This window comes from Columba livia, chromosome 6 (assembly GCF_036013475.1).
Source record: "Columba livia isolate bColLiv1 breed racing homer chromosome 6, bColLiv1.pat.W.v2, whole genome shotgun sequence".
Taxonomy (NCBI): Eukaryota; Metazoa; Chordata; class Aves; order Columbiformes; family Columbidae; genus Columba; species Columba livia.
The window spans coordinates 12,218,787-12,243,510 of NC_088607.1; the positions used below are offsets into that span (position 1 = coordinate 12,218,787).

Below are 24,724 nucleotides of genomic sequence, written 5' to 3' on the forward strand. Positions count from 1 at the left end.
CATGGTTTCCTCTACGCAGCTTTTCACCAAAAACCTCCCAAGGCAATCCACACAGGTACAAACATGAACATCTACACCCTGTCTTTGAAGCAAGGCTCACTTCCACTCCCCCACACCAGCAGAGCTTTGGGGCCATGCAGGAACAGCAGCTACTTATTGTCATCACACATCCCCGTGCTCTTTTTCATAAAGCAGAGACAGACCAAAATAACAAGGAGAAGAGGCATAATTCAATGCCACCCAGCATCAGGCGTCCCAGCTCAGATCTTTTAAGAAGAACTAATGAATGACAGGCTGACAGACAGTAACAAGAATAGTAAGATCATGGATAGGATGGGATTACGCTAATTCAAATCAATTTTAGTACAGGAGACTTTATTGACATCCTGAGATGTTGTCAGGTTAAACACAGAAATATCACTGCAATCCCTTCTGCTTAATTTTTTTTCCCCTTCTCTATGTTACTGAAGTTTTTGTAATGTGCTTTCCTACTTTGTTATTTGTAAAAATGTGTGAATTACATGACTGAGCCAAACTGGCAATGAGCTCAAGTTGCCACAATCTAGTCAACTCTTGCATTATCTTTGTGAAATAGAAGTTTTTTGTATTCTGTTGTATTTTTTCCCCAAAGCATTAGTTCCTTGAATAATGTGATTAAATACATTAACTTTGTCCTCTTAAAAAAAAAAATTAAAAAAATCCACTAAAGTGTTTTGAGCTTGCTTGACCTGTAGAAAAATAAAAATTAAAAAAAAAGAAAACCAACCAACCAAACAAAAAACTTGAAAAGAAACAGTACCAGCAGAAGGCCCATCCACTTTATACTAGGCAGAGACAAATTAAAAGAAACTTTGAATCCATTTTAAAACTTTAGGCCACTTTATTGTGGGAGATTTGAGGGATTTTCTTGAGGTTGTTGTGTGGATGGGTTTCTATTAGATGGATATTTATTTCTGAACTAGCCAAGCTCAAAAGAAATTTCAAGGCCAGCTTGAAAGCTGAAAACATGACCTGCTGTGGGAGTGAGGCAGTTCTACAATAACAGGGCCTCAACAAGACGTAAATCAACAGACCTATTAGCAGTGAGACTTGGGCGCGTGGACAGCTCGTGAATATGGACAATATCCAATCTGCTAATGCATGCTTGGAGTGTGGACACATTATCAGGAAATAACTGCATATATAAGGAGGCTTCTTTCTGTAATAAATGGCTTCGCTTGAATTCATATTGGATTGTGTGGACTCCATGATTTTTTACCCTCGCACTTTATGATAGAAGCTCTTCCATCACCTAGAAGGTGTGCGATTTGCAATACCAAAGTGTTAGAGCTGCAGGCCCAGAACTAATCCATGTCCCTGCCCCTTTTTGGTGGCTTGTGACCTAAGGTTGCCAGTAGCAAATGCAAGATGCATTAGAGACCTGCTCTCCGATGGATGAAATTGTGCCTGTGGAAGGGAACTCCTCTCGTGTCCTGCTGTTCAGCCTCTGCACATCAGCCAACATGTCTTTCTGCAACCTAATCATGTGTATAAGATTAAATACATGCTATGAAAGCTGAAAAACTCCCTGGGATCAGTTGTAGTGCAAACCTGTATCAAACACAGACCAAACCAAATCAATTCAGTGCCAATGCTGTTCAGGATTTTCTGAGCTGTTTCCAGGCCATTTTCTCTTTGCCTTTTGTCACAGCTATTGTATACAAACCATTCAACCAGATCTAGTGTTTTAGTTTTCAAATTACTTATTGATTCATCTACAAGGAAAGGGATACAAGGGGTAGATAATTTAAAGCTAAAAATATCTCTTCCACTCATAAAATGATGCAGATTCTTTTTTTACTGGAAAACAGAGAAGCATAAATGGTATGCTGTGATGTTCCTTTGACTGAGACTTGAGAAAAGTATTGCAGTGAACTTCTGCTTGAGAATGTCAAATCTCAAGGCATTCCAGCTAACTCAGGTGCTTCGTTTTCAGAAAAGGCCTCTTCTCTTTTTTCCAAGGCTCTTAAACTACACTAAGAACATACAGGTCAAAGCAAGCTCTTCTTGAATTTGAAATTATTGTGTTTGTCATAAGAGCTGCTGTGCTATTTTTTTCTCAACCAGGAAGTGCATTCCTGTCTGCGAGAACTGTAAATTCTCAGCTTCCCTCCAAAACTATATATCAGATCAGCAAATTTAGAGATGCAGTAACTGAAATACGTAAGAACAAATAACCAGCCGCACCACCACCAAAAAGACTTTTCAGGGCAAATCAATACTGACATTCTATTGCCATATGAAACCAGCCCTATGTCCAAAGCAGTCATGCCCCCTCATGTTTAACATTAGCCTTTGATCAAATAGGTTCAAATCTTAGATAACTGTTATCAAAATATATGGTCTTTCATTTATTCATTTCTCAGCACAAATAATTAAACACCCAAGAACTGTCCCACAAACATTTGTGGTACCCTGATGACATCCTTCAAGCCATCTTTTTCACATTCAGTCATCAGAATATTCTTAGATCTATAATCTTGCCTTACACAGGTAGGACAGCCAAAACATTAAAAAAACTTGTTATGGTAGAAGGTGGTAAATGCAACAACTGCTCTTTACCCAGTAAAAAAAGCCATATACCCCTATGCAAATAGCAGTTTGAGAATCAAAGACCTTATTAACTCAAAGAACTGAGTAAGCTCTTATTTTCAAGCTAAAAAAGCCTGTGTTCATTAGAAAAACCTACAGACAAAGACGAGTTCACTCAGGGCATGAATGGTTGGTTATGCGAGTGGTCTGAAATATGTAGTTCAGGTAATGTCTCAGGGGAAGTGACAGGTTGAATGACAAAGAGGAAGAACATTACAGGAAGAAAGGAGGATGCTTCATCTGGCACGGAGCTCTCTCAAGTCATACAGGTGGAGATTTCTGCACAAAGAAATTGCCTACCATTGTCTTCCCACACAAGCTGCACTCAGGTTAATAAAAAAAGAAATACCTAAAGGCTATTTGACTGATATCATGAATGCTTCCCTGCAAGACCTAAATGGTGGTCAACTCAAAACGAAAGGAAATAATCTCTTTTAAAAAATATACTATATATATATAAATACAAAATAAGATCATTCATAACTCCTGCTATAATCTTCTGTGGGTCAGTTACTACAGTAAAAAGGAACACAGCTTTTTAATACTTTAAAAATATTTTACTCTAATATTCCCCACAACTGAAAAGGTTATCTTGAGACCAGAACACTCAAAGAGAACAATACGTCTTTCTATTTCTGCCTCCTCCCCCCAAGTAAAGGCACTTTAAATTAATTTCTAGCTAAGTTTTACTAAAGAAAATAGTTATTAAATAATTATCTACAAGATACATTTTTGTACTGCTAGTAAATTTCAACTAGCTGTATATAATAAAGTCATTGTTAATTAATGAGCAATAAACGTACTGGGTATTTTTATAAGCAAGTAAAGGTGGAATGTGAATAAGGTGACTCATTAATGTTTGTTATGAAATCCTTCATACTACAGGAGATGAGCTGGATGATTAAAGCTGGGACAGACAATCTTCTGATTTCCTGACACCCACTTTGACTAAATGTGTCTTGAAAACCAGTAAGCAGATATTCACCCTCATGCAGGTCATTCCTTAAGATCAGCTGCATGAAGCAGGTCTTTGAGGTCTGATGTTGTCCCTCTGCAACTGAAGGAACTCTAGGTGTGTCCCTTCCTGTTCATGTGCCTCCAGATGTGCCAGCAACATGCAGCGTGCCAAGGCAGTAGACTGGGGACACAGGGGACACCTCAGAGGCTGCAGAGGCAGCCTCTCATCTTACCACTATCTTCTGTCTACAGTTATCAGTTCTTTGATTCCACCAGTGGCTTTTGCCTTATCCATGAAGAAGAGAAGGAAGCATCATTCCTTCAGTCTTCCTTGATCATTCTTTTGCAGCTCATAGAAAAGCGTGGCTCAATAAGGCATCGCTCTCTGTTGGAGTTATTCCAGCAGCTAGACAGATCATGCAAAAACAGGAGAAGCATTCCTACAGTCTCACAATACTGCAAGCAGAGCACTAGGGAGCGCTCACCTTGTTTTTCACTGCTCACATGTTTTGCCTCGTGAGAAAGGGGACAAAATATGAATCTTGTCCTCTTGTACTAGAAGGAATAAAAGCTCAGAGAGCAGAGGTTCAAGTTCTGCTGAATTACATAGTCTCTGAAAGAGAATGCAGTTCATATTCTAACATGACATGAAGAAGATTTTCCAACTCAATTGTTAGATATTTCAGTCTCTTTGAAACACTGGATGTTGCTCAGCACATCAAGAAAGCTCAAGTAGCATGACAAATGACACCATCTCAAAAGCCCTTCCAATATGCAAAACACAAATCTTGAAAGACTGCTTTAAAAAACTAAAATGAAGAAGATGATGACAAAGACAAAATTAACTCTTATCATTAAAATAGACTTGCAACTTATATTTCGGACTGAGTGAACTGCTAGCAAAGCTTGCTGTTGAGGGAGGCAAGTGGCAATTCTGCACTTCAATGTATATTACCCCTTACATAGAAAGTACTGTTTTCTGTTGAGGAGTCACTAATCTTTGTGTTTCATTTGGAGGATTTCCATTGTAATGCCTGCCTAAGCTTGGATTATCATCGCTGTTCCTGCTTAACTGTCAGAGAGCAAACAAGGAAGTGAATTTCTGATCAGCATATATTACATTTGTATCTCTGAGTCATATTAATGAACAAGTGCAGAGCTACTGTCATGCAAAATCCTGTGGCAGCACTATCCTGAGGACTAGATAAGTCTGGGAAACAATAAAGAACTTCTCTCTGTTGAACTGTCCTGACACTGGTGTCCAAGTATCGAGGATGCTAAACACAATGAGGCGGAGAAGTCTCATAACCTTGCTGTGCCCAGCACCGTGGTACTTTCCTGTCACACTTATGAATTTGTCAATGAACTGATTGTCATTCCTTTGAAATAATCTCTTCAGTCCCAGGAAAAGAAAAAAAGAAATAACTCTGGGTAAAAACTCTCTAGATCATTTTTGGTGGTATTGGTAGGACATCATTCTACTATTTAGAACATTCAAACAAAACAAAACGACAACAAAAAAAAAGTCACTCTATTAAATTTGGGTTGTCTACCTGTCGACCAACATCTGCCAGGCACCACATGGGATTAAATTAACTTTACTGTTTATCCATCCCTAACTTCCCTCAGCGCCTTGAGTACTAGCAGTGAGAAGAGAGAGGTGTGGAAAGGAAAGGATGGTGTCATCTCATAAAGCAACTCTCAATCTAAGCATGCTCAGAAAATAAGAATCTGTTGTACTGAATAGAATATCCTGACCTCTTTGAAAAGATTCAGGCATACAGCTATTGAAAGCTCTGTTTAAATTCTGAATGTGCAATCCCTGCAGCCCAAGTACTCCTAAACACATCTTTGATTAGATGAAAATGCAATTATTTTTATAATAATACTTTGCAGACAGCTTGTAAGAATATCAATGACCTTCCCCCCCACACCCCCTTCTCTCTCTCTCTCCTATTTTAAAATCAGTTTCTATTAGAGGAGCAGAACATTTACTGGAGAAATAAGTGCTTCACTTGCATTTAAACCATGTAAAAGACAGATTGGCTGTGTTTTTAGACACTTACAAAGTAATTACAGCACTATATAAAGTATTGGATTCATTAAGAGGCTCTAAAACAATTTTTATATACTATTAAGTAAAAGGAAAGGAAAAAGAATGTGAAACTACAAATTAAACCTTATGACTTGCCTTTTTTGTCAAGTAAACTCCTCCCAGCTTTTGTCTGAGAACAAAGGCCCGTGATAAAGGATAACATGAGATGCAGGATGTAGAACAGGTAAAATGTTGGATTGGGACTCAGGAGGTTTGTATGCTGTGTCCATCTTGTCAGAGGTTTCCTACGTGCAGTGAGGCAGCTATTCTATGTATTCATGTAATTAATCCTGTATTCAACATGACAAAGGTAGGATTTTCTTTCTCCCTGGTCTTTCCAAACTGCATTCTCTTTGAGGTCAGGGTCTCATACCAAGCATTTATTCAGTGCTTACCAGCAGTAGGACATTGGTTTCACTTAGCTACCAAGACGACAGGATTCTGCTATTTGAAGATAGATATAACAATATGAGAAAAGGTACTTCAGAGGCTTCAAAATAGCCATAGCATAAATGGAACAAAGCTAGTAAAAAAGATGTTTATCAAAGAAAATATTTAGGTAATTAAATTTCTAACCAAGAATAACTGTGTTTGTAAAGAGTTTCTCAGGTATTCAGATGTGACAGCATATTTTAAACTAGATTGGGTAATGTAGCTGGAAGTATTCTGGAAGTAACAACAGCTGTGGGGTTGATATTAGCTAATTCCTGAATGAACATACCTGTCTGAGGTGGTTACAAGAACCACAGACTTACTCTGGAAATTCAGGCACAGCTTATTTCTATAATTAAAAACAGTTTTCTGTGAACAAAGTTGAGAAGTGGGCCGTCTCTTCCCTTACTTATAACCTTCATTCTATAGCTTGACAATTGGGAAAGCAAAAAAACTTCCAGGAACGAGCACGCCTTGAATGCTTTATATTGTCTACTTTACACATTAATTTCCCAAGTGTTTCCTGACTCTTATTTGGTTAACACATTAGAGTATCTAATTCTTATTTGCTACACAAATCGCTCATTTACAATCAAATTTCCATCAGTATTTGCTATCTTATTATCACGGTTAACACCCCTTTGCACTTTGATATTAACTAGAGAGACATTCTACAAAGCAACTCAATGTTATAAGTTGAGCATACGATGGTTGTGTTTTTCTAACAAAGAAAATTGTGGTAATGTTGCTGGGTCACTCCAGTTATAGAATCCCAGCATCCCAAAGGTTTATCAAGCAACCATCTCAGGCTTACAGTTTCGCTGCTTGCATTTTTGTGGAGCTAATTAAACCTCAGTAGGACAATGCTCAAACTGCATCCTCTAGACTAGAAGTTATCATCTCAAGTTCAATGCCACATCCATCCCACAGAGAATGGCATGGCTCAATCTGGAGTCCATCATGCCTCTGAGATACAGGCAGGACAGCAGTGCCTGGATGAGCTTAGTTCTGCTCCTGCCTATGATGTATAAGTTGATTTGTCAGACAAACAGCAAAAGTCCAAATCCTCAGTGATGAAGAAAAGTGAGAAAGGCTTAGATTGGGCCACAAGAAAGAGAGATCTGGTAGTTTTGACTGTGACCAAAAGTGAGATGAAAGATCCATGAGGCATGCCTGTCAATTTATCAGGATTCTCATCTTTATCAGCAGACTTGGACACTCTGAGACCTCAGACAGTGGTGGCGGCCTGACTACCTCCACCCATCTCTGCACACTGCCTTGCGCTACTGGGAGGCACAGCTGAATAAGACCCTCACAATTCAGAATTATCTCACAATTCAGAACTACAGCTCCTAATATGGGCTCATTGTGATTATATGAAATCCTTTTGGACCTTTCTTTTCCTTTTTGTCTCTTCATGACAGACTACCTGGCATCAGCTGCTCCACAATTCAGGCCTGTGTAGCACCGCAACAATGTGTGTCCTTTCCAGATGTCAGCCTTTGCATGAGTATGATTCAGTGTAAGTCAAATCAGGAGCAGTCCTTCTCCAAGGCCTGAAGATTCAGGTTTACATGCATGAATCTCAGCTTATACCATCAAGACCATTTGGTCTCATCTTTGAGAACAATCCTGTGAGAAGCAGAACTTCTACTCCTGGATTATGAAAGACGTCTAAGAGATCAGAGCCATCTTTTTTATTAACAGTACAACCTAAAATAATTCCTGAAGCAGTATTACAGCTGTACTCTTTAGTCATTACTGTCTCTTTTCCTCACTGTAAGGCAGCTTCACTTTTCTCCTTTCCACAGAACCCCAGCTTGTGAATTTCTGTACATTTCCCTGAATTATTCCCAGATATATAAATACAAATATACAAATATACAGATATATATATAAATACAAAATAAGATCATTCATAACTCCTGCTATAATCTTCTGTGGGTCAGTTACTACAGTAAAAAGGAACACAGCTTTTTAATACTTTAAAAATATTTTACTCTAATATTCCCCACAACTGAAAAGGTTATCTTGAGACCAGAACACTCAAAGAGAACAATACGTCTTTCTATTTCTGCCTCCTCCCCCCAAGTAAAGGCACTTTAAATTAATTTCTAGCTAAGTTTTACTAAAGAAAATAGTTATTAAATAATTATCTACAAGATACATTTTTGTACTGCTAGTAAATTTCAACTAGCTGTATATAATAAAGTCATTGTTAATTAATGAGCAATAAACGTACTGGGTATTTTTATAAGCAAGTAAAGGTGGAATGTGAATAAGGTGACTCATTAATGTTTGTTATGAAATCCTTCATACTACAGGAGATGAGCTGGATGATTAAAGCTGGGACAGACAATCTTCTGATTTCCTGACACCCACTTTGACTAAATGTGTCTTGAAAACCAGTAAGCAGATATTCACCCTCATGCAGGTCATTCCTTAAGATCAGCTGCATGAAGCAGGTCTTTGAGGTCTGATGTTGTCCCTCTGCAACTGAAGGAACTCTAGGTGTGTCCCTTCCTGTTCATGTGCCTCCAGATGTGCCAGCAACATGCAGCGTGCCAAGGCAGTAGACTGGGGACACAGGGGACACCTCAGAGGCTGCAGAGGCAGCCTCTCATCTTACACATTAGAGTATCTAATTCTTATTTGCTACACAAATCGCTCATTTACAATCAAATTTCCATCAGTATTTGCTATCTTATTATCACGGTTAACACCCCTTTGCACTTTGATATTAACTAGAGAGACATTCTACAAAGCAACTCAATGTTATAAGTTGAGCATACGATGGTTGTGTTTTTCTAACAAAGAAAATTGTGGTAATGTTGCTGGGTCACTCCAGTTATAGAATCCCAGCATCCCAAAGGTTTATCAAGCAACCATCTCAGGCTTACAGTTTCGCTGCTTGCATTTTTGTGGAGCTAATTAAACCTCAGTAGGACAATGCTCAAACTGCATCCTCTAGACTAGAAGTTATCATCTCAAGTTCAATGCCACATCCATCCCACAGAGAATGGCATGGCTCAATCTGGAGTCCATCATGCCTCTGAGATACAGGCAGGACAGCAGTGCCTGGATGAGCTTAGTTCTGCTCCTGCCTATGATGTATAAGTTGATTTGTCAGACAAACAGCAAAAGTCCAAATCCTCAGTGATGAAGAAAAGTGAGAAAGGCTTAGATTGGGCCACAAGAAAGAGAGATCTGGTAGTTTTGACTGTGACCAAAAGTGAGATGAAAGATCCATGAGGCATGCCTGTCAATTTATCAGGATTCTCATCTTTATCAGCAGACTTGGACACTCTGAGACCTCAGACAGTGGTGGCGGCCTGACTACCTCCACCCATCTCTGCACACTGCCTTGCGCTACTGGGAGGCACAGCTGAATAAGACCCTCACAATTCAGAATTATCTCACAATTCAGAACTACAGCTCCTAATATGGGCTCATTGTGATTATATGAAATCCTTTTGGACCTTTCTTTTCCTTTTTGTCTCTTCATGACAGACTACCTGGCATCAGCTGCTCCACAATTCAGGCCTGTGTAGCACCGCAACAATGTGTGTCCTTTCCAGATGTCAGCCTTTGCATGAGTATGATTCAGTGTAAGTCAAATCAGGAGCAGTCCTTCTCCAAGGCCTGAAGATTCAGGTTTACATGCATGAATCTCAGCTTATACCATCAAGACCATTTGGTCTCATCTTTGAGAACAATCCTGTGAGAAGCAGAACTTCTACTCCTGGATTATGAAAGACGTCTAAGAGATCAGAGCCATCTTTTTTATTAACAGTACAACCTAAAATAATTCCTGAAGCAGTATTACAGCTGTACTCTTTAGTCATTACTGTCTCTTTTCCTCACTGTAAGGCAGCTTCACTTTTCTCCTTTCCACAGAACCCCAGCTTGTGAATTTCTGTACATTTCCCTGAATTATTCCCAGATAATTGCTCCATCCTTTTGGTTAGACTTACTACTGCTTTGACATCTGAGTAACTTATTCCTTCTTATGCTACTTCTGTGATGCATGAAGCTTTCACCCTCCCTCCCTTTCATTGCAAATGCCTGACTGCAAACTAAGGAGGGTACATTGTAGTAGGAGGAATGCAGAGAAGAATCATCTGGGTAACAGTGAAAAAGTTCAGTCATAGAAGGAGACAGCAAAGCTATTGAACCACAGATGAGTTTGTGTAACCTTCATTTACAAAAGTCTCTGACAAAAATTAGATTGAGACTTCTGTGAACACAGAGTTACTAATTCTGGATTTACTAGGAATATGGACTGGCAGACTTAAAGCCACCTAAAGAACCAATATCCCTGGTAGCCAAATGACAAGGAAGTTAAGAACCAACCTCATCAAACTTGGCTTTTAATTTTATCCCCCGGGCTTATCTTGGGTGATTCAAAGTTATACAGATGGGATTCCTACCCAAAGAAATGCAATTCTGATTCCTGAAAGAATGGCTATTGGAAAGAAGAAAATATTTGAGAAGGATATGATTCTACATACATTGAATTGAAATTTTCCTGCAGCTATTAAATTTACAGCCAAGAGTTACTGAAAACACGGCAGTCAGTAGAAAGATTTACAGTAAATTATCTGTATTTTGAATTAGGGACTTCTAGATACTGAATAGTAATTGCAAAAGTGATATCTCTTGGTAAAATGCACATTAATCTTACTCTTACCCACTTTTGGAAGGATTATTCCCTGGCTAGTATTCAGCTTGGTGTTCCAGCAATTTTCAGTCCTATCTTCTCTTCTACCCTCAATTTCTGCTGACGACAGAAGGGAAGTTGCTTTTCAGCCGGCTGTTGCTCCCTGCTAGTTCTTGCTGGCACTAGTTCCCAGGACCTGAGGCTACCCAGTGTTTTTGGATCCTGCCGCATTCCCAGGCTTTCAGTGTCTGAAGCGGTTGGAAGAGGACAAAGCAACCCAGAACCCACATCTAACCTCCGCCAGGGGTGACCTGGCTCCCCCCCATGCCAACCGGCCCCGAAGTGCTCCCCTGGTGCTCACAGCTGCATCTGCAGGAGGTCTCACTCTGGAAGCTGGTGGGTAGATGGTGGAACAAGAGCCACAGGGGAGCTGGAAGCAGCTGGAGAAGGGCCCTCCTCTTTATATTAATTCTTTTTCCTCCTCTGCTCTAAAAAGTGGGTGTTGCATGTGCTGATAACCCTATATACTTAATAATTAGCATCCCATTCACCTTGAACTACAGAGCTCACAGCTGCCAGCTGCAGCTTGTGATATCTCAAGTATGTGTTTGATGAACTCTGGAGACATTTTCATCTGTTAAATGTAGAAAAACTGAACAGCTTCCCATGACAGGCAGCGCAGCACAGAATCATATGCTTGTCAAGGCCACATCTGAACTCCTGACTTCAGACTAATAGAGCTGCAAAGTTAGTGAAACTGTGTGGTACCAGCTGGCTTGCTCCCAGGACAATTTGTCAGACAAATACCATGTGGCAGAAATTAGCTGCTACATTGGGCATTAGCTACTACTTTCACTGGTCTGATGACCACCAGTGTGCCATAAACACTATGCCAAAAGTCTGCCAGTCAGACTTTGGTATAGTTAATGTATTTGTTTCCATATTTATTATGCTTTTACTGTAAATATTTTAGATGCCAGCAGGTTTCTTCTGCACTAAGAAGAATTGAAGAACAAGACAAACACTTCTAAAAACACTGACTACAAGGCCATTTACACCAGATTTCAGGAGATCAATCTGTATATACATTTTTGAGGCATTTACTCAGTATTTAACTAGTATTTAAGCATTATATATTTACTAATGATGCAGCAGATTTTGTGCTAAAGTATAACTGAAAATATTATGAGATTAAACTCACATTTTGCAATTACAAACAGTGGTAAATGATTAGCATATTTAGTCAAAGCACTGCTTTGACTTCAGCTGCTTTAAAGAAAAAAACAATCTATTTATTATTGGAAAGATTTCTATGAGAATAAGTTAGATATCCTGATTGTTAATCTTAATGCATAACCATATTTAGAAGGTAACAAGCAAAGGAACAAGATTTTTGATATCTTAACTTCTTCGGTGTCCTCCTTTGTTTCTCTAGCTGTTGCTTTGGATTTTTTTCCAAGCTTACAGCTTCATCAAAATAGGTCAACCTCTCTCTGAAATATGAATACTTTGCTCTTCCCCATAAAATGGTTTTTGGATTCTTTTGCATAGCATCCATTCAGAAATATAACTATGTGCTAATTAGCTCATGTTATAAGTAGTCATTTTGAAGGCTTAAAAGTATGAGAGAAGGTTTTCTTCAAGAAAAGACTCATTGTTTAGTTTATATCTAAAAAAAAAAAAAAAATGAAACTGAGAGGTTATAACATATTGTGTAATTAACTGGATTAGAAATGATGGCACAGGAGAAAAAAAGTTTTCACAGTGATTTTTTCCTTCCCCCATCCTAGAGGAGTCAGAGGGGGAAGTGGCCACTAAAAGGTTTTTTTAAATAATTGAAAGTGAGAAAAGTACAGAACCAAAGTAATATGTATTAATGGAGAAATTGGAATCAATATTTTACTACAGTTGCTAATGAAATATTTACCAGAATAATTTTCTTACACACTCCGGGGTAATTAAAGAGATACAATCCTTGTATTAACGCCTAGATTAATGTGCCTCTTCTTATATTTGTGTTTTTGCAAAAGTCAACTAAGTAAATTCATCTGCAATAAGAAAAAATTTGTTTATGGCTTCTGTTTGAGCCTTTTGTTTCCATGGTACCTTATTTTGACTTTCAGCTAATCTTAGAGAGAGCTCTGAGGGGATTGATCCAATGTCCATTGAAACAAATATATGGCACAGAGACTGAAAAGTATGAAAATCAATGGAAAGACTTTCATTAACTTCACAGTGCTTTGCCCTGAACTCGTCACTCACAACTATGAAGAACTGCAATTGGTAACAGGTTCTTAAATACAACATTGACCATCTAAGTGTGAAAAAGAAAAAAAAAAATTGTAAAGGCTGGTGAAAATAGGATGTTAGGAAACACCAGATTAGCAGCAACACGTTGAGAAAATGCAAGTGGACTCCCAGGCTCAACATCTGCACTGACAGAGACCAAGGAAGTGAAGGAGGAAGTAAGAGGATCTGATGCAATAAACTAACAAAGTAGGATAGAAGACACTTTTTAAGATGCAAAAATGACACACAAGCCTTTTTAATGACACTGTACCACTGTACTCGCACATGTATTTTGTGAAGGTCACATATTTTAAACAGTTACAAAAATATTTTAGAGATATTAGCTAAACAAAAATAATTCAGGAGCATGCATGTTCTTCTGCTTGTATAAATGGTTCCCAGGAGTGAAATAAAACTAGGCTCAGAGGGAGTAAAAATACGCACAACTAATCATCTGAAGACATCTCTAAACATGATTTAGGATGTTTTCTTCTAATAGAAAAAACATCAAATACTTTGAGTCAAAAACCAGAGGATCTTCCAGAGTTCAAGGAACTGATTGTGACTAAACTAAAACTAAAATTTTCCCTTTTTTTCAGGGGCACAAATCTTCCGTTCCTGCTTCTACAAGACCACTGTCACTTTGCTTTCATAACTGCTCCAGGAACGTGGCAAGATCCAAGCAGGAGTCATCTGGCAATAAGAGTGAAAACTGGAAACATTTCTCTAACAAGCTGGTTTCAAAACTCAGCCTGAAGGGATCTAATGCATCTGTTTGAAACTGCAGCAGAGAGAACCAACTTCAGTGGGGAAAGCAGAAGTGAAATAGGAAAAAAATGCAGGAAAAGTGCAACTTTACTGAATATTGCTGTCTCTGAGAGCTGCGCTTGTGACATGGAAGTTATTTATGGTGTCCAACTGCAGTCATGTGCATGCAGGCACATCAGTCATAGATATAGGATCCAACTTGTGACTCTCAGAAGATCTTATTTGAACTCCTGCAGCTGTATCTCACAGATACAGGTCTTCATCATTCACAGCTGCTGTTCCAATCCTGTTCTTTCCTTCCAGATTTCAGCCACACACTCCTCTCACACCCACTGCACACAGTACTGAGAACTGTGAAAATATGCAGTAATTATGTTACAGCTCCTCTTTCAGAAAACAGTGCCATTAGAGGAAAATGTCTCCTACGCTACACCTCCAAACAGCTTATTAATATGTTCTTCTCAGATGAGTTTAAAAGCTCTTACGTATAGGGAAATACCTCCCTGTGAAGCTGATTATATACTCTAGTGAAGATAATGCTCGATCTACTTTTTTGACCTCAATACAAAACATAGCCTCTCCCTAGCACCAAAGTACCTCCTCTGTGCTCATGCCTTTTCCACCCTGTTTCTCTCTCCCTATTGCCAACAAGGCCTTTGCAGCACATTTGGAAAGAGCACTTTCCATGCTGCCACTAATATTTTCTTTGACAAATCGCTGTTCTTCCAGCTTTGCCAACACGCAGGCTGCAAGGGTGATCTCTACATAATTCTGCAGATTGTTTTACCCAAGAAAAGCAAAAGCAGAGTCTGGATCAAAGTGGTAAGGAAGCAATACTTCACACACCACATCATCCCTACTCCTTTTGCCTGCTAATTGCTTGTTGGTGCTGTTGTTGGCTTCTGCTTCACAGCACATGAAAAATTCAGAAGAAATAAAAAAATCTTCCTGCCTCAGTTTCACATTGCTTTTCTCAGAGCTTTCTTGTCATTCCCCTCTTGTTATCTCATTTTGAGATCAATAAAGTTACCAGTGTTGTATACCAGACGGACATAACAATACACTACACTTATCCTCCATAATGTAAATATTACTTTTAACATAGATTTAAAAAAATTCTCTCAAAGACACACAATGCACTCAGATAACAAGCTTACTGAAAACATTCTAAATGTCAAAGCCAGTCATTGTGAAAGTAACTACAGCCCTTCTTTGCCATAAGTTATTCCCTGCAATATGCCACAGGTAGAAATTTAAAGAACTTTAAGAAGCAGGTAGAAATGAAAGTGAATCCGACTTGATTTTCTTGCTCATGACTGGAAAATCAAAAACATCTACCACAGAGGTATCGGTTACAAAATGAACCTCTTAGAATTTACATTGCTGTAAATCTTTACCAAACTAATGAAGCTGGGGGACACTTCCAACTCAGCACCAACACCCTTTGACAGGAATTTCTCAAAGTAAACTGTGGAAGCAGCAATTGTTATTCTGAGATCCCCGAACTCCCTTCCCAGGAGGCAGCAATAACAGAAGAGATGCACACACCTGTCCAGATGATCCTTTCTCAGAAAGGCACCTTCAGCATTGCCCAGTGATAGCCCTGCTCCAGACCCTCAGCAATAAAGGCAGCAGAGGCTGCAGCCCCAGTTTTATACAGGCTGCCAATTTCTAAGGCTTACTTCATAAGAGCCTGGCATCTCACAAAAACAGCAGGCTGTCTGGGTTACAAAATGTTATGCTCGATCTACCAACAGTAGGCAGGTAGACAGATGCAAGAATATTTGTATGCACAGGCTGGTCTGCCCACTTCTCTTGCCCTCCAACCACACCAGCCTGCCCCAGCCAAGCTCCACTCAACTCCCAGACACCTTCAAGCGAGAAGAATTTTGTTCCCGGTATTTCCCACATCACACCTTGAGCCACACTTGAAAAACTGGCGTCTTCAGAGGTAGCAGAATTGAGGTTTTGACACCCTCAGAACTGCCTGTGTAATGAGATGTTAAGTGGTCAACCTGTTTAATGGTAGCAGTGTGTCTGCTATAACCACAGGAGCTGTGGCTTTCCTAAGAAGCACCAAGCAAAGCCTGTGATAAAATCACATCTGGAAGCAACAAGGCATCAACATGATTTTTTTTAAGCTCTTCTGTTTTAAAGCCTTTTCCATAACAGTGGTCTAAATTGTTTTGTGTATCACCATTTTAAATGTATAGTTTTATATTTTAATTAAAAGAATGAAAATTAAGTCAAGATTTACTGACAAAGCTTTTGAGAACATGAGATGATTAAATCAAATTTTAAGTCTGGTCTCAGGCCAGACTTTGTTATTTTTTCAAAAAGCTAAAAGCAGAGAAGGCATTCATTTTTATTATTTCTACCATACATATATTTTTATATAAATTAAAAAGGAATAAACAAAGTTTTGCAATTATCACTAAACTACATAAAGGCCATTAGTAGCTGCTTGTGTTTTGCTGTAGAAGGAAATTACAAGACACTGCTGTGTATTAAGACATATTCTATAAAGCTGTATTTAAGTTTTCTTGTCGCTCCACTTTTTCCACTAGGTGGCACTCTGGAAATATTTCTAAATTCTGGATTCCTTTCCACTGCCTTTTAAAAAGCCAACAAATTAGCAATTTCCCTCAAACCTTCTATTGTTTACAGCCTACCGAAAAAGGCAAGTGAATTACACAGAGCAGTACAGAAAATTAGCATTGTTAAATGTGTCACATATATCACTAATAAAGTTTCATTATTTATACTGTCAACTTGAAAAGCACTTATTTCCTAATCAATCAACTCACAACTAAATAAACAGTCATATAGGCATACAACATGAAAGCACAGTACTCCTAAATCAGATATTCCTGAGATTAAGTGTGTGCTGGCAGATATCAGGAGGAAAGGAATAACAAAGAAGAATGCTCCCCAATCTGCTACTAGCTTTCCCCTCTCTCTTCAGATATTTACTATTACTGAAGAAAAAGGACCCATGTATGTATTTTAGCACAGATGTTCTTTTCTGCTTGTATTTTTGCTGGGTTTTTGTTGTTGTTGTTTGTTTGTTTGTTTTTTAACAATAAAATGCTACACTTAAATCCAAAGGTGATCATGAAACACAAGTTAGGACAGTCACATTAAATGAATTTGCAAAAGCTGGAGATGCATTTAAAATTAACCCATCTCTATTTGGAGACGGGGAATGCAGAACAGAAAAAAGATTTAAATAGTCACTTGAAGGGCTTTGTACCATCTAAATTCAGCTGCAGTCTCACAGACATCCCTTTTGATGTTCACTAAAGCTGGAGATGAGTTCTAGTAAACAGATGTCCTTGTCAAGGAAAATAAATAAAGAAAAAAACATCAAATTTGGTACTACCTGGTAGTTGGAAGCGAACCGCAAACACGCTTCTCCTTTATTTGCTGAGTTGCTGCAGGAATAGGCTGATGTGGCACTGGATCCAGGAGGGTAGACACACTGATAAGTAAAGGGAAAGTGGCACATCTCCTTGGCTGTGAAGGGTCCTGGCATCAGGGCATTTGGTATGAGCCAGAGGACCAGCTGCTGCTCCTTCTACCCAGTCAAAAGTCAACCTGTCATATGGGGCTTCTTTCAAGTTCTGTCTCATAAGAATTAAGAAACGGGTCATAGCAAGAAGGAAAAACAAGGTTCCATGGCCTCTTCCCTCCTTTTCCTCCTGCCCCCAGAAGATTCTGCAGATTTTGTTTGCCTCCAGAAAAGGCAAACCACAGCTGCAGCTGCCAACTAGATGCTCTTCTGCTCTTATTTTTTCCTGCTCATCTCTGACAATTTTAGATGACTATCAGAGACTTTCTAAATCAAAGGTTTAGCACAGAAATCTGTAAGTAGTAGCAGGGGTTGGCTGGACAACACAGGCAGGGTTTTTGTGCTCACAAAAGGATGATTACCTACAGAATCAGCCACACTCCCCATTACCAAGATCTTGGGCATCCTCTTTGAGTTTTCTTTCTGACACATTGAGTCACAGAAACCCTCCCTAGAGGTGGAAGAATCCTCGACAACTGCCCCAGCTTCTTACCTGGAAGGCAAGGTTGAAATTTCCCAATAAACTAGGTCAAACTCAGATCAAAATTAAAGTGCTTCTTGCAGACAGAAAGTGCAGGGTGAGCCTTGTTGATCCAAGTACATTCAAAAGTGCATGAAAATGCAGACCTCACAGTCTCCTGCAGACCAGGAGTTAAGGGTAATAAAACTTAAGAGGCTTTATTCAAGAGAGGACATGAGCTGTTCAGCTCCTGGACATAGTCACTGGCAAAATGAGGGGTCACACACACCACTCCATGTGGTTGTGACAGAAAATCTTCACATAGTGTTAACTCTTCACAGAACTGGTAGTTTACATGGGATTTCTATGTTACTAACAGAAACAAAGGATGCAAAAGCAAATGTTAGCATTCCAGTCCCTGGTATGTTTTTCATTACCCACATTGCTGACTATTAGCTGACAAGCTGCTCAAGTTCATTACCTCAGCTGCTTCGAAAAAGGCAACTTAGGACAGATTTGCTGGTGAAGAGTTCTTCCCTGCCTCTATTTGTTCTTAGTGATGAACTTATGGGTCTACAAAGATTGGCTTTTCCCCCCTCAGAAAGCCTCTGCAGGTTGGCCTGAGCCTGCATCAGATCATAACCTGAATTTTGAGCCACCGAGATAGTGGGCAAGTGATTCTCAATACAGACTCCACGCCTGGCCACGTGCAAACGTAGTCCCCAATGCCCTCATTATCAGAAGTAGATTTCTTCGAGCAAGAGAAGCTTTGGTCATTTGAGTCAGAGAGAGGCAGAGAACTTGGCTGTTTGTCTTTACAGCAGCATGGCTAAATCAATAACCTGTGGAACGAGAGATTTAGGGTGGATGAAGGGTGCATTATCTTATATACGTATATTGGAAAGTGCTGGCAACACACCACAGTTTTGAACGAATAAATGAATTTACTAGGTGGAAGAGAGAGCATGCTGATAAACCAGAAAAAAAATACTCTACTCAGGAGGTGATTTCAGTCTGAGTGCTAATATTTTATATAAGAGAATATTGAATTTAGGGAGAGGCTTATTCATTCGTTTGGCTTTTTAACTTTCCAAAGTGCTTTTATTGACTGATTTTGTTTGTGGCAGCTAATATTACTGTCACTGTAACAATATTTTTTCCTTATTTAGCTCTCCTGATACAGTTTGCCATCTGAAGTCATTTACCTTTCACTTTTTTAAATAAAGCTGCTTTTTAAAAACTCAGAGATTATTCACATGGCTTGAGCCTGCATTTGCTCAGATAAAACTGAACTGCTAAAACTTCAAGAATTGTTTTATTAGCTGAGACCTAAGGTCCATTTGCTGTGAATTTAACTGCAGCAACATTAATTGACAACACATCTGCAGAATGCAAATGGGAGATGTAGTCTCTTCCTTACATCTCAGCCTTCCCTCCAAACTTTATACTACTTTTTGTCTTGGTGACAACATTCATCTGCCAGGAGAAAACATACATGTAAATAGAATTTTCTCAGTTTGAAATCTGGTTTGATACAACTGCAGTGTAGCATGTCCAGACACTCCTAATCAGTCACAGAGATGCCAATCCCACAGTGGATGTACAATAGAAGATATTCCAGCAACACCACCTTTCTCCCATTTAAAACCCATTTAATTCAACAAGTTTATCTAAAGCTGCAGACAGCTTTCTGAGTTGGAGTTCTTCCATTCCAGCAGACTAGAGAGGAATAAATACATTTTGAACTTGAACTATATTTGCTGAGGGCAGGGCTGCAAGTCTCAGCTAAAACAGCTATCAGATCTGAGCTCCAGCCACTGGGTTAGAGGTGAGGAAGAATTGCTTCTTCAGAACCCAGGTGAATTCAGTGTGAAAATAAAACAAAAGTTGTTCCCAGACCCATGAAAAAAGTCAGGTTTTCTGTCTCTGGAGGAACAGAGTTCATGCTTTTCATCCTTTTTTGCAAAAGCCGAGCAGACTACCACCAGGCCTGGGGAACATCAGGTGAGATTGAGTTCATGGACATGAATGTTTATTTACCTGAATCCAAGGTGACTTACCACCTTCCAGTGGGATTAAGTGTTGTATTTTGACTTCCAGTGAGAACAGAGAAGCAATCCACTTTGTAGCCTCCTTTGCCAACTTGGTCACAAAGCTGCAGAGGTTCTTGGGGCTGCAAAAGTGGCAGCTACACCCCAGTTATTCAGTGTGACTCAGTTCTTGGAAAGACACTATATCCCAGATGGCCAAACGGGAGATGGAGAGGAGCAAAATCAAGAAGGGAAAAGGAAGACAGCAATGCTTTGCCACCTTAACAGTGCATCAGTTTGATGGTGCAGACAGTGAGCAGTGTTTACTTGTCAAAACAAAGGGTCCTAAGCCACCCAGTCCATGGTGTAAGCTTTCTGAGCACTGGAGTGATGTTACCCACTCTACACTTGCAAGTACAGAGTCCAGGCCCCAGTTGATATAAATGGACTTGCATACCACGTAAACATGCATTGATACCTTGGTGCTGCACAGGGTAACTGCTTTTACTTATTCACTTGCTTCCTATCAGCATCAGTCCATATGAACTTCGGACCCATGACTTCGGAGAGCCTCTGTTCTTGTTGATCAAGAAATTGGCTATGCCATCCATTAACTCCTCCCTTCCGTGTCTGTCTATCTCAACGGCAACTCAAGGATACCTGAGCATTTTGTAGTGTCCTTAAACTCTTTGAAGAGACTGTTCAACTCTCCCTATTTGTAAGGCTTAAAATTTAACAAACTCTTTCTGCTTGTTTGTTTAACGTGAAAATCTCTCACTCTCTCCATAATGCTTCCCTAATACTTTCAGAAACAGCCTATCCCGTGGCTTCGAGCTATCCCAGCTTTAACTCTATCATCAATAAGTTGTAAGGATATTCGTGGAGAGCTCTTTGTGATATTCATCAGTCCCTCCTCCTGCAATCCCATCTGTCATCTGCAAGGAAAATGGTTCAGCTTATTGCATATTCCCTAAGTGGCCAGATGTGACATGGCCACAATCTCATAAGTGTTTTGAGAATGGGAATGGACAGGACAATCTCAGATTCACAACCAATCAGCCCACAATGGCTTTAGCAGTGCTGACTGCCCGGGAGGAAAGACTGTCTCTCATTTTCCAAGCAAATTCGCATGCAGTGAAACAAGCCAGCACTCATTGTTTGGACACTTGAAAAGCAGCCCTGATGCTCATGTGTCCCTCCTTGTTCTGAGGAGATTGTTCCACAGATTTTGATGTGCTAAACATTTGGGGATTAGTAGGAAGATAAGGGAAGAGGGGGTGATATTTTGTGCAGGATATAATGAGTACAGACTGGTTGCTGTGGGAAGGTATCATGGGATCCTGTTAACAGACAACTGATGTGCCTGTGGGAGCTGGGGTTGGCTGCTAATTCAGTAATGTAGTAGAAATAATGATAGCTGCTGATGCAGCCTGATTTTTTAAATAATTGTTTTTCCTGGTGATTTATGGTTGCATCTACTAGTTAAAATTAATAGCCACCTTAGCAGGAAGTTTTAACCAAATTGGCAATTCTGCATTGAGTTTCTCACCTCTGAGCACCAAAAGGATCAAAAGAAGAAACAGAATTTGGAGTGAAGCTGACATCAAAGAAGAACTAGGGATGAGCTTTCACTGAAAAAAATCACAATATTTCCAGTATTCTGGGTGTTTAGCCTAAGGTCTATTGTTTCTAAGCACTGAGAATCCAGCTGAAAAGCTGAACCTGGGATTTGGGCTGCCCCACATCTCCTGCCTGTGTATCCATATAATTTTGGTTTGGACCAGTCTAAAACAGAAGTGGAAAATATTAGAAAACCATCTGCCAGGCAGATAAATGCCTTAGCAAACATTGAAAGAAAATGCTTTTTGATTATAGCGGTTATGACCCAAATTCATGATATCTTAATGTAGTTTCTGCATCAAATGAAAGTTCCTAGTCTCACCTTGGACATATTAATCCTGTTTAGATGAGTTGCTCCAAGTTAGAGTACATGACGGAAACTTCCATTACTGCTTATATAACAAAACCATTCAGTTTTTCTCCTGGCAAAATGTTTTAGAAACAATTTCTATTATTTTAAAAGCATAATTAGAAAAAAAAAAAAAAAGGCAATAACACCTTATTTTTACAATTGCCAAAACTTCTTTTTGTGTATGTAAAACAACCTCTCTATGTGAAATACTTAGATGATTATATACTTTTATATTTTTGTGCACATCAAGTTGACACAGAAACCCAATATTCCCATTTTATCACAATAAAATCTTTTCAGGTTTTAACGGGTGAAATTTTGATTTCACAGGATGCTTTTCCCTAAAATCTCTATTCACTCTAGATCAAAATAGCATTTCAAAAGCACAAGTCTTCCTTTGTGTTATGAAATCCATTCCTCACTTTCCACTAGCAACAGCTGTATTTGGTAGGGAAACCCATTATCTTGGAAAGGAGATCTTCTCCAGCCTGACTGAGACACTCATTGCTGACAAGCGTAACAGACTTGGAATCTCTGCACTTTTCTTTTATGTGGTAAATAATAAGAGTGGCCCAAATCACTTCTTAAGAACCCAATATTTCTGGAGAGGTGGCAGCAATTTAATTACCTAACCTGATAACCGACATCAGCACCATCCCAAAAAACCAGCAACAGCAAGCATTCAAATGAATTATTTCACAAAAACAAGGATTGCCAGCACAGCTTGAGGGCCTTCAATGCAACATTTGTATTTACCTTAATACAGGAGGGGAAGCAATGCCTGAGCTAATAATCCCAGATAACTTTTCTCTGTTAGTACATCAGCAATGGGTAATTGCATGTGCTTTAGCAGTGGACAGCCATGCACAAAGACTCTGCAAGGCAGGAAGAATCCTGCTGTTTTCTGGATTCCCAGCTGTTATTAGCTAAGGAGGAGCCACGATGAGGTTGAGAGAAAACACAGACAAACCTAATGCTAATAAAGAAGTGGGTTAGCAGACTACAGCAGCAGCTAAAAGGTATCTGTGGAAGTCAGACAGAACAGGCAGCCTAATGTTTTAGCATTTCAATAAGAAAAAGAAATAATGAGGAACATTATTTCCACAATGAATTTATATTCACATGATAAAGACATGTCATAGATTAACAAAAATCTGAGGAAACAGGATTGTAATTTGCTCTGATGTTAGTACAACCCACCAAATTTGAAGATCCAGAGATACCTATTTGCCCCACTCCTACTGATATCAATGTCCTTGTGTCCTTAAACAAGAAAGTTAGATATCGAATTCTCTCTGTAGATCTGAGCTTCACGCTCTCCCACAGTAGGTGCTGTGTAAAAAGAAGATTGAATCTATCTGACTTTAGGAACTTAACTGAGCAGATTAATCAAAGATGTCTTTAGTCCCTGGGGATAGAGGCACCTCCAGCAGCCAGGAGTTCAGCAGACAACTCAGGCTCCTGCTCTGAATGTGTTTCTCCAGCTGCCTCTCAATCTGCAGAGGAAAAATGCATTTTCACCAGGTGACCAAGGCTTGGATGTCTGAATTTCTCCTTCTTCAAAAAGATTTTTTGTGTGTTTTCTCTTCATATGAATACACAGAGGGCATGTCCAGTCACTGCCATAAGGCTGCATGAACTCTGCAGGTTTTTTTCTCTGTTCCAGTGAATATCTATTTGTTCAGAAAGCAAGAAATTTGTAGTAGAATTTGCCTGGAATAACCAAAAGTGTAAGATATATGTCACAGTGGCTGTGCTGTCACTAGTGCTAGAAAGCTGGGGGAAAAAAAAAAAATCACTAGAGTATTTCTACTGATCTGTACTCCTTTTCAAAATACTCTCCACATTCTACAGCTGAGAAACCTTTCCTGATAAAAGTTCTCAAAAAAATTCCAAGTTCTTTAATAGCTTTAATCAATCAACATTGTATTACTCTATTTTCTTCTGACAACCTTCTGCCCAGCTACAGGAGCTCGAAGTCCCACTAACATGTTATACAGCACCGCATTTACTGTGGATCAGCTACCCATTTATAGTCCCTTTAATTACAAAATCAGTTCTTAGGCTTTACATTTGCATTCAGTAAAGGTTTTTGTTTGTATCTGTCAACACATAAGGGACATCAGTAGCATTTACAAACTGATAATCATTAATCTGTTAGGGAAATACGACAATTGATATTTTGTTCCAGTAATTCATAAACTCTATTACGTATATCCCTAAGCAAGAAGGAGAAATTCAATTTGAATGGATTCCCAGAGAAAAACAGATACATATGGAAAATAGTTTTGTCCCTATATCAAGATCCTGTTCTTTGGAAACCGTGTAGAGGAAAACAGACAGTGATATAAATATCGTGTTAACTTTTTAAATGGACAAACCAGACAGTGAACCTCTCTGAATGAAGCTATTGTTTAGGTACTTAGGAAACATTCTTCTCTTATTTTGTACTACTAAATATAGTAACTGTTCAAATAGTCATTGCACTAAGATGAAATGAATGCCTTCTTTAACTTAAATTGCTTGGTACTAAAAATAATCTGGAAATGGAAAATTGCATGCACCTTATTCTTGTCAAAGGAGAAATCAGTAAACATGAAACTCCCTCAGCAAAGATCAAATACACCCAAGAGGAGACAGTCAAATTCTCAGGACACTCACTGTCCTGGCTGGGGACAGACACCTTACTTGGCCAGCTGAGGGGAAGAGCGTCTCCCAGAAGAAAACATTAAGCAGGTTATCTTGTCACACAGCAGGCCAGGAGGAGAGTGCTTGAAACACAGGCTTAACCTCATAGTTGTAACACGGTCTAGAAACAAACTAGTTTTGAATGTTATGAGCAACCTTGAAGGGCTCAGA

At 39.2% G+C, this 24,724-nt stretch overlaps 1 long non-coding RNA gene across 3 annotated transcripts in view; it reads right to left on the reverse strand.

Annotated features, from left to right (window-relative positions):
- Positions 1-17,637, reverse strand: part of LOC110363281 (uncharacterized) — a 159,431-nt gene extending 141,794 nt beyond the window's left edge. The window contains exon 1 of one of the 3 annotated variants that reach the window (XR_010473457.1): positions 17,215-17,637. This is a non-coding gene — a long non-coding RNA (uncharacterized LOC110363281). The remainder of the gene's footprint in view (positions 1-17,214) is intronic. The other 2 variants (XR_010473456.1, XR_002421249.2) reach the window with 2 other exon arrangements.
- Positions 17,638-24,724: the final 7,087 nt, after the last annotated feature.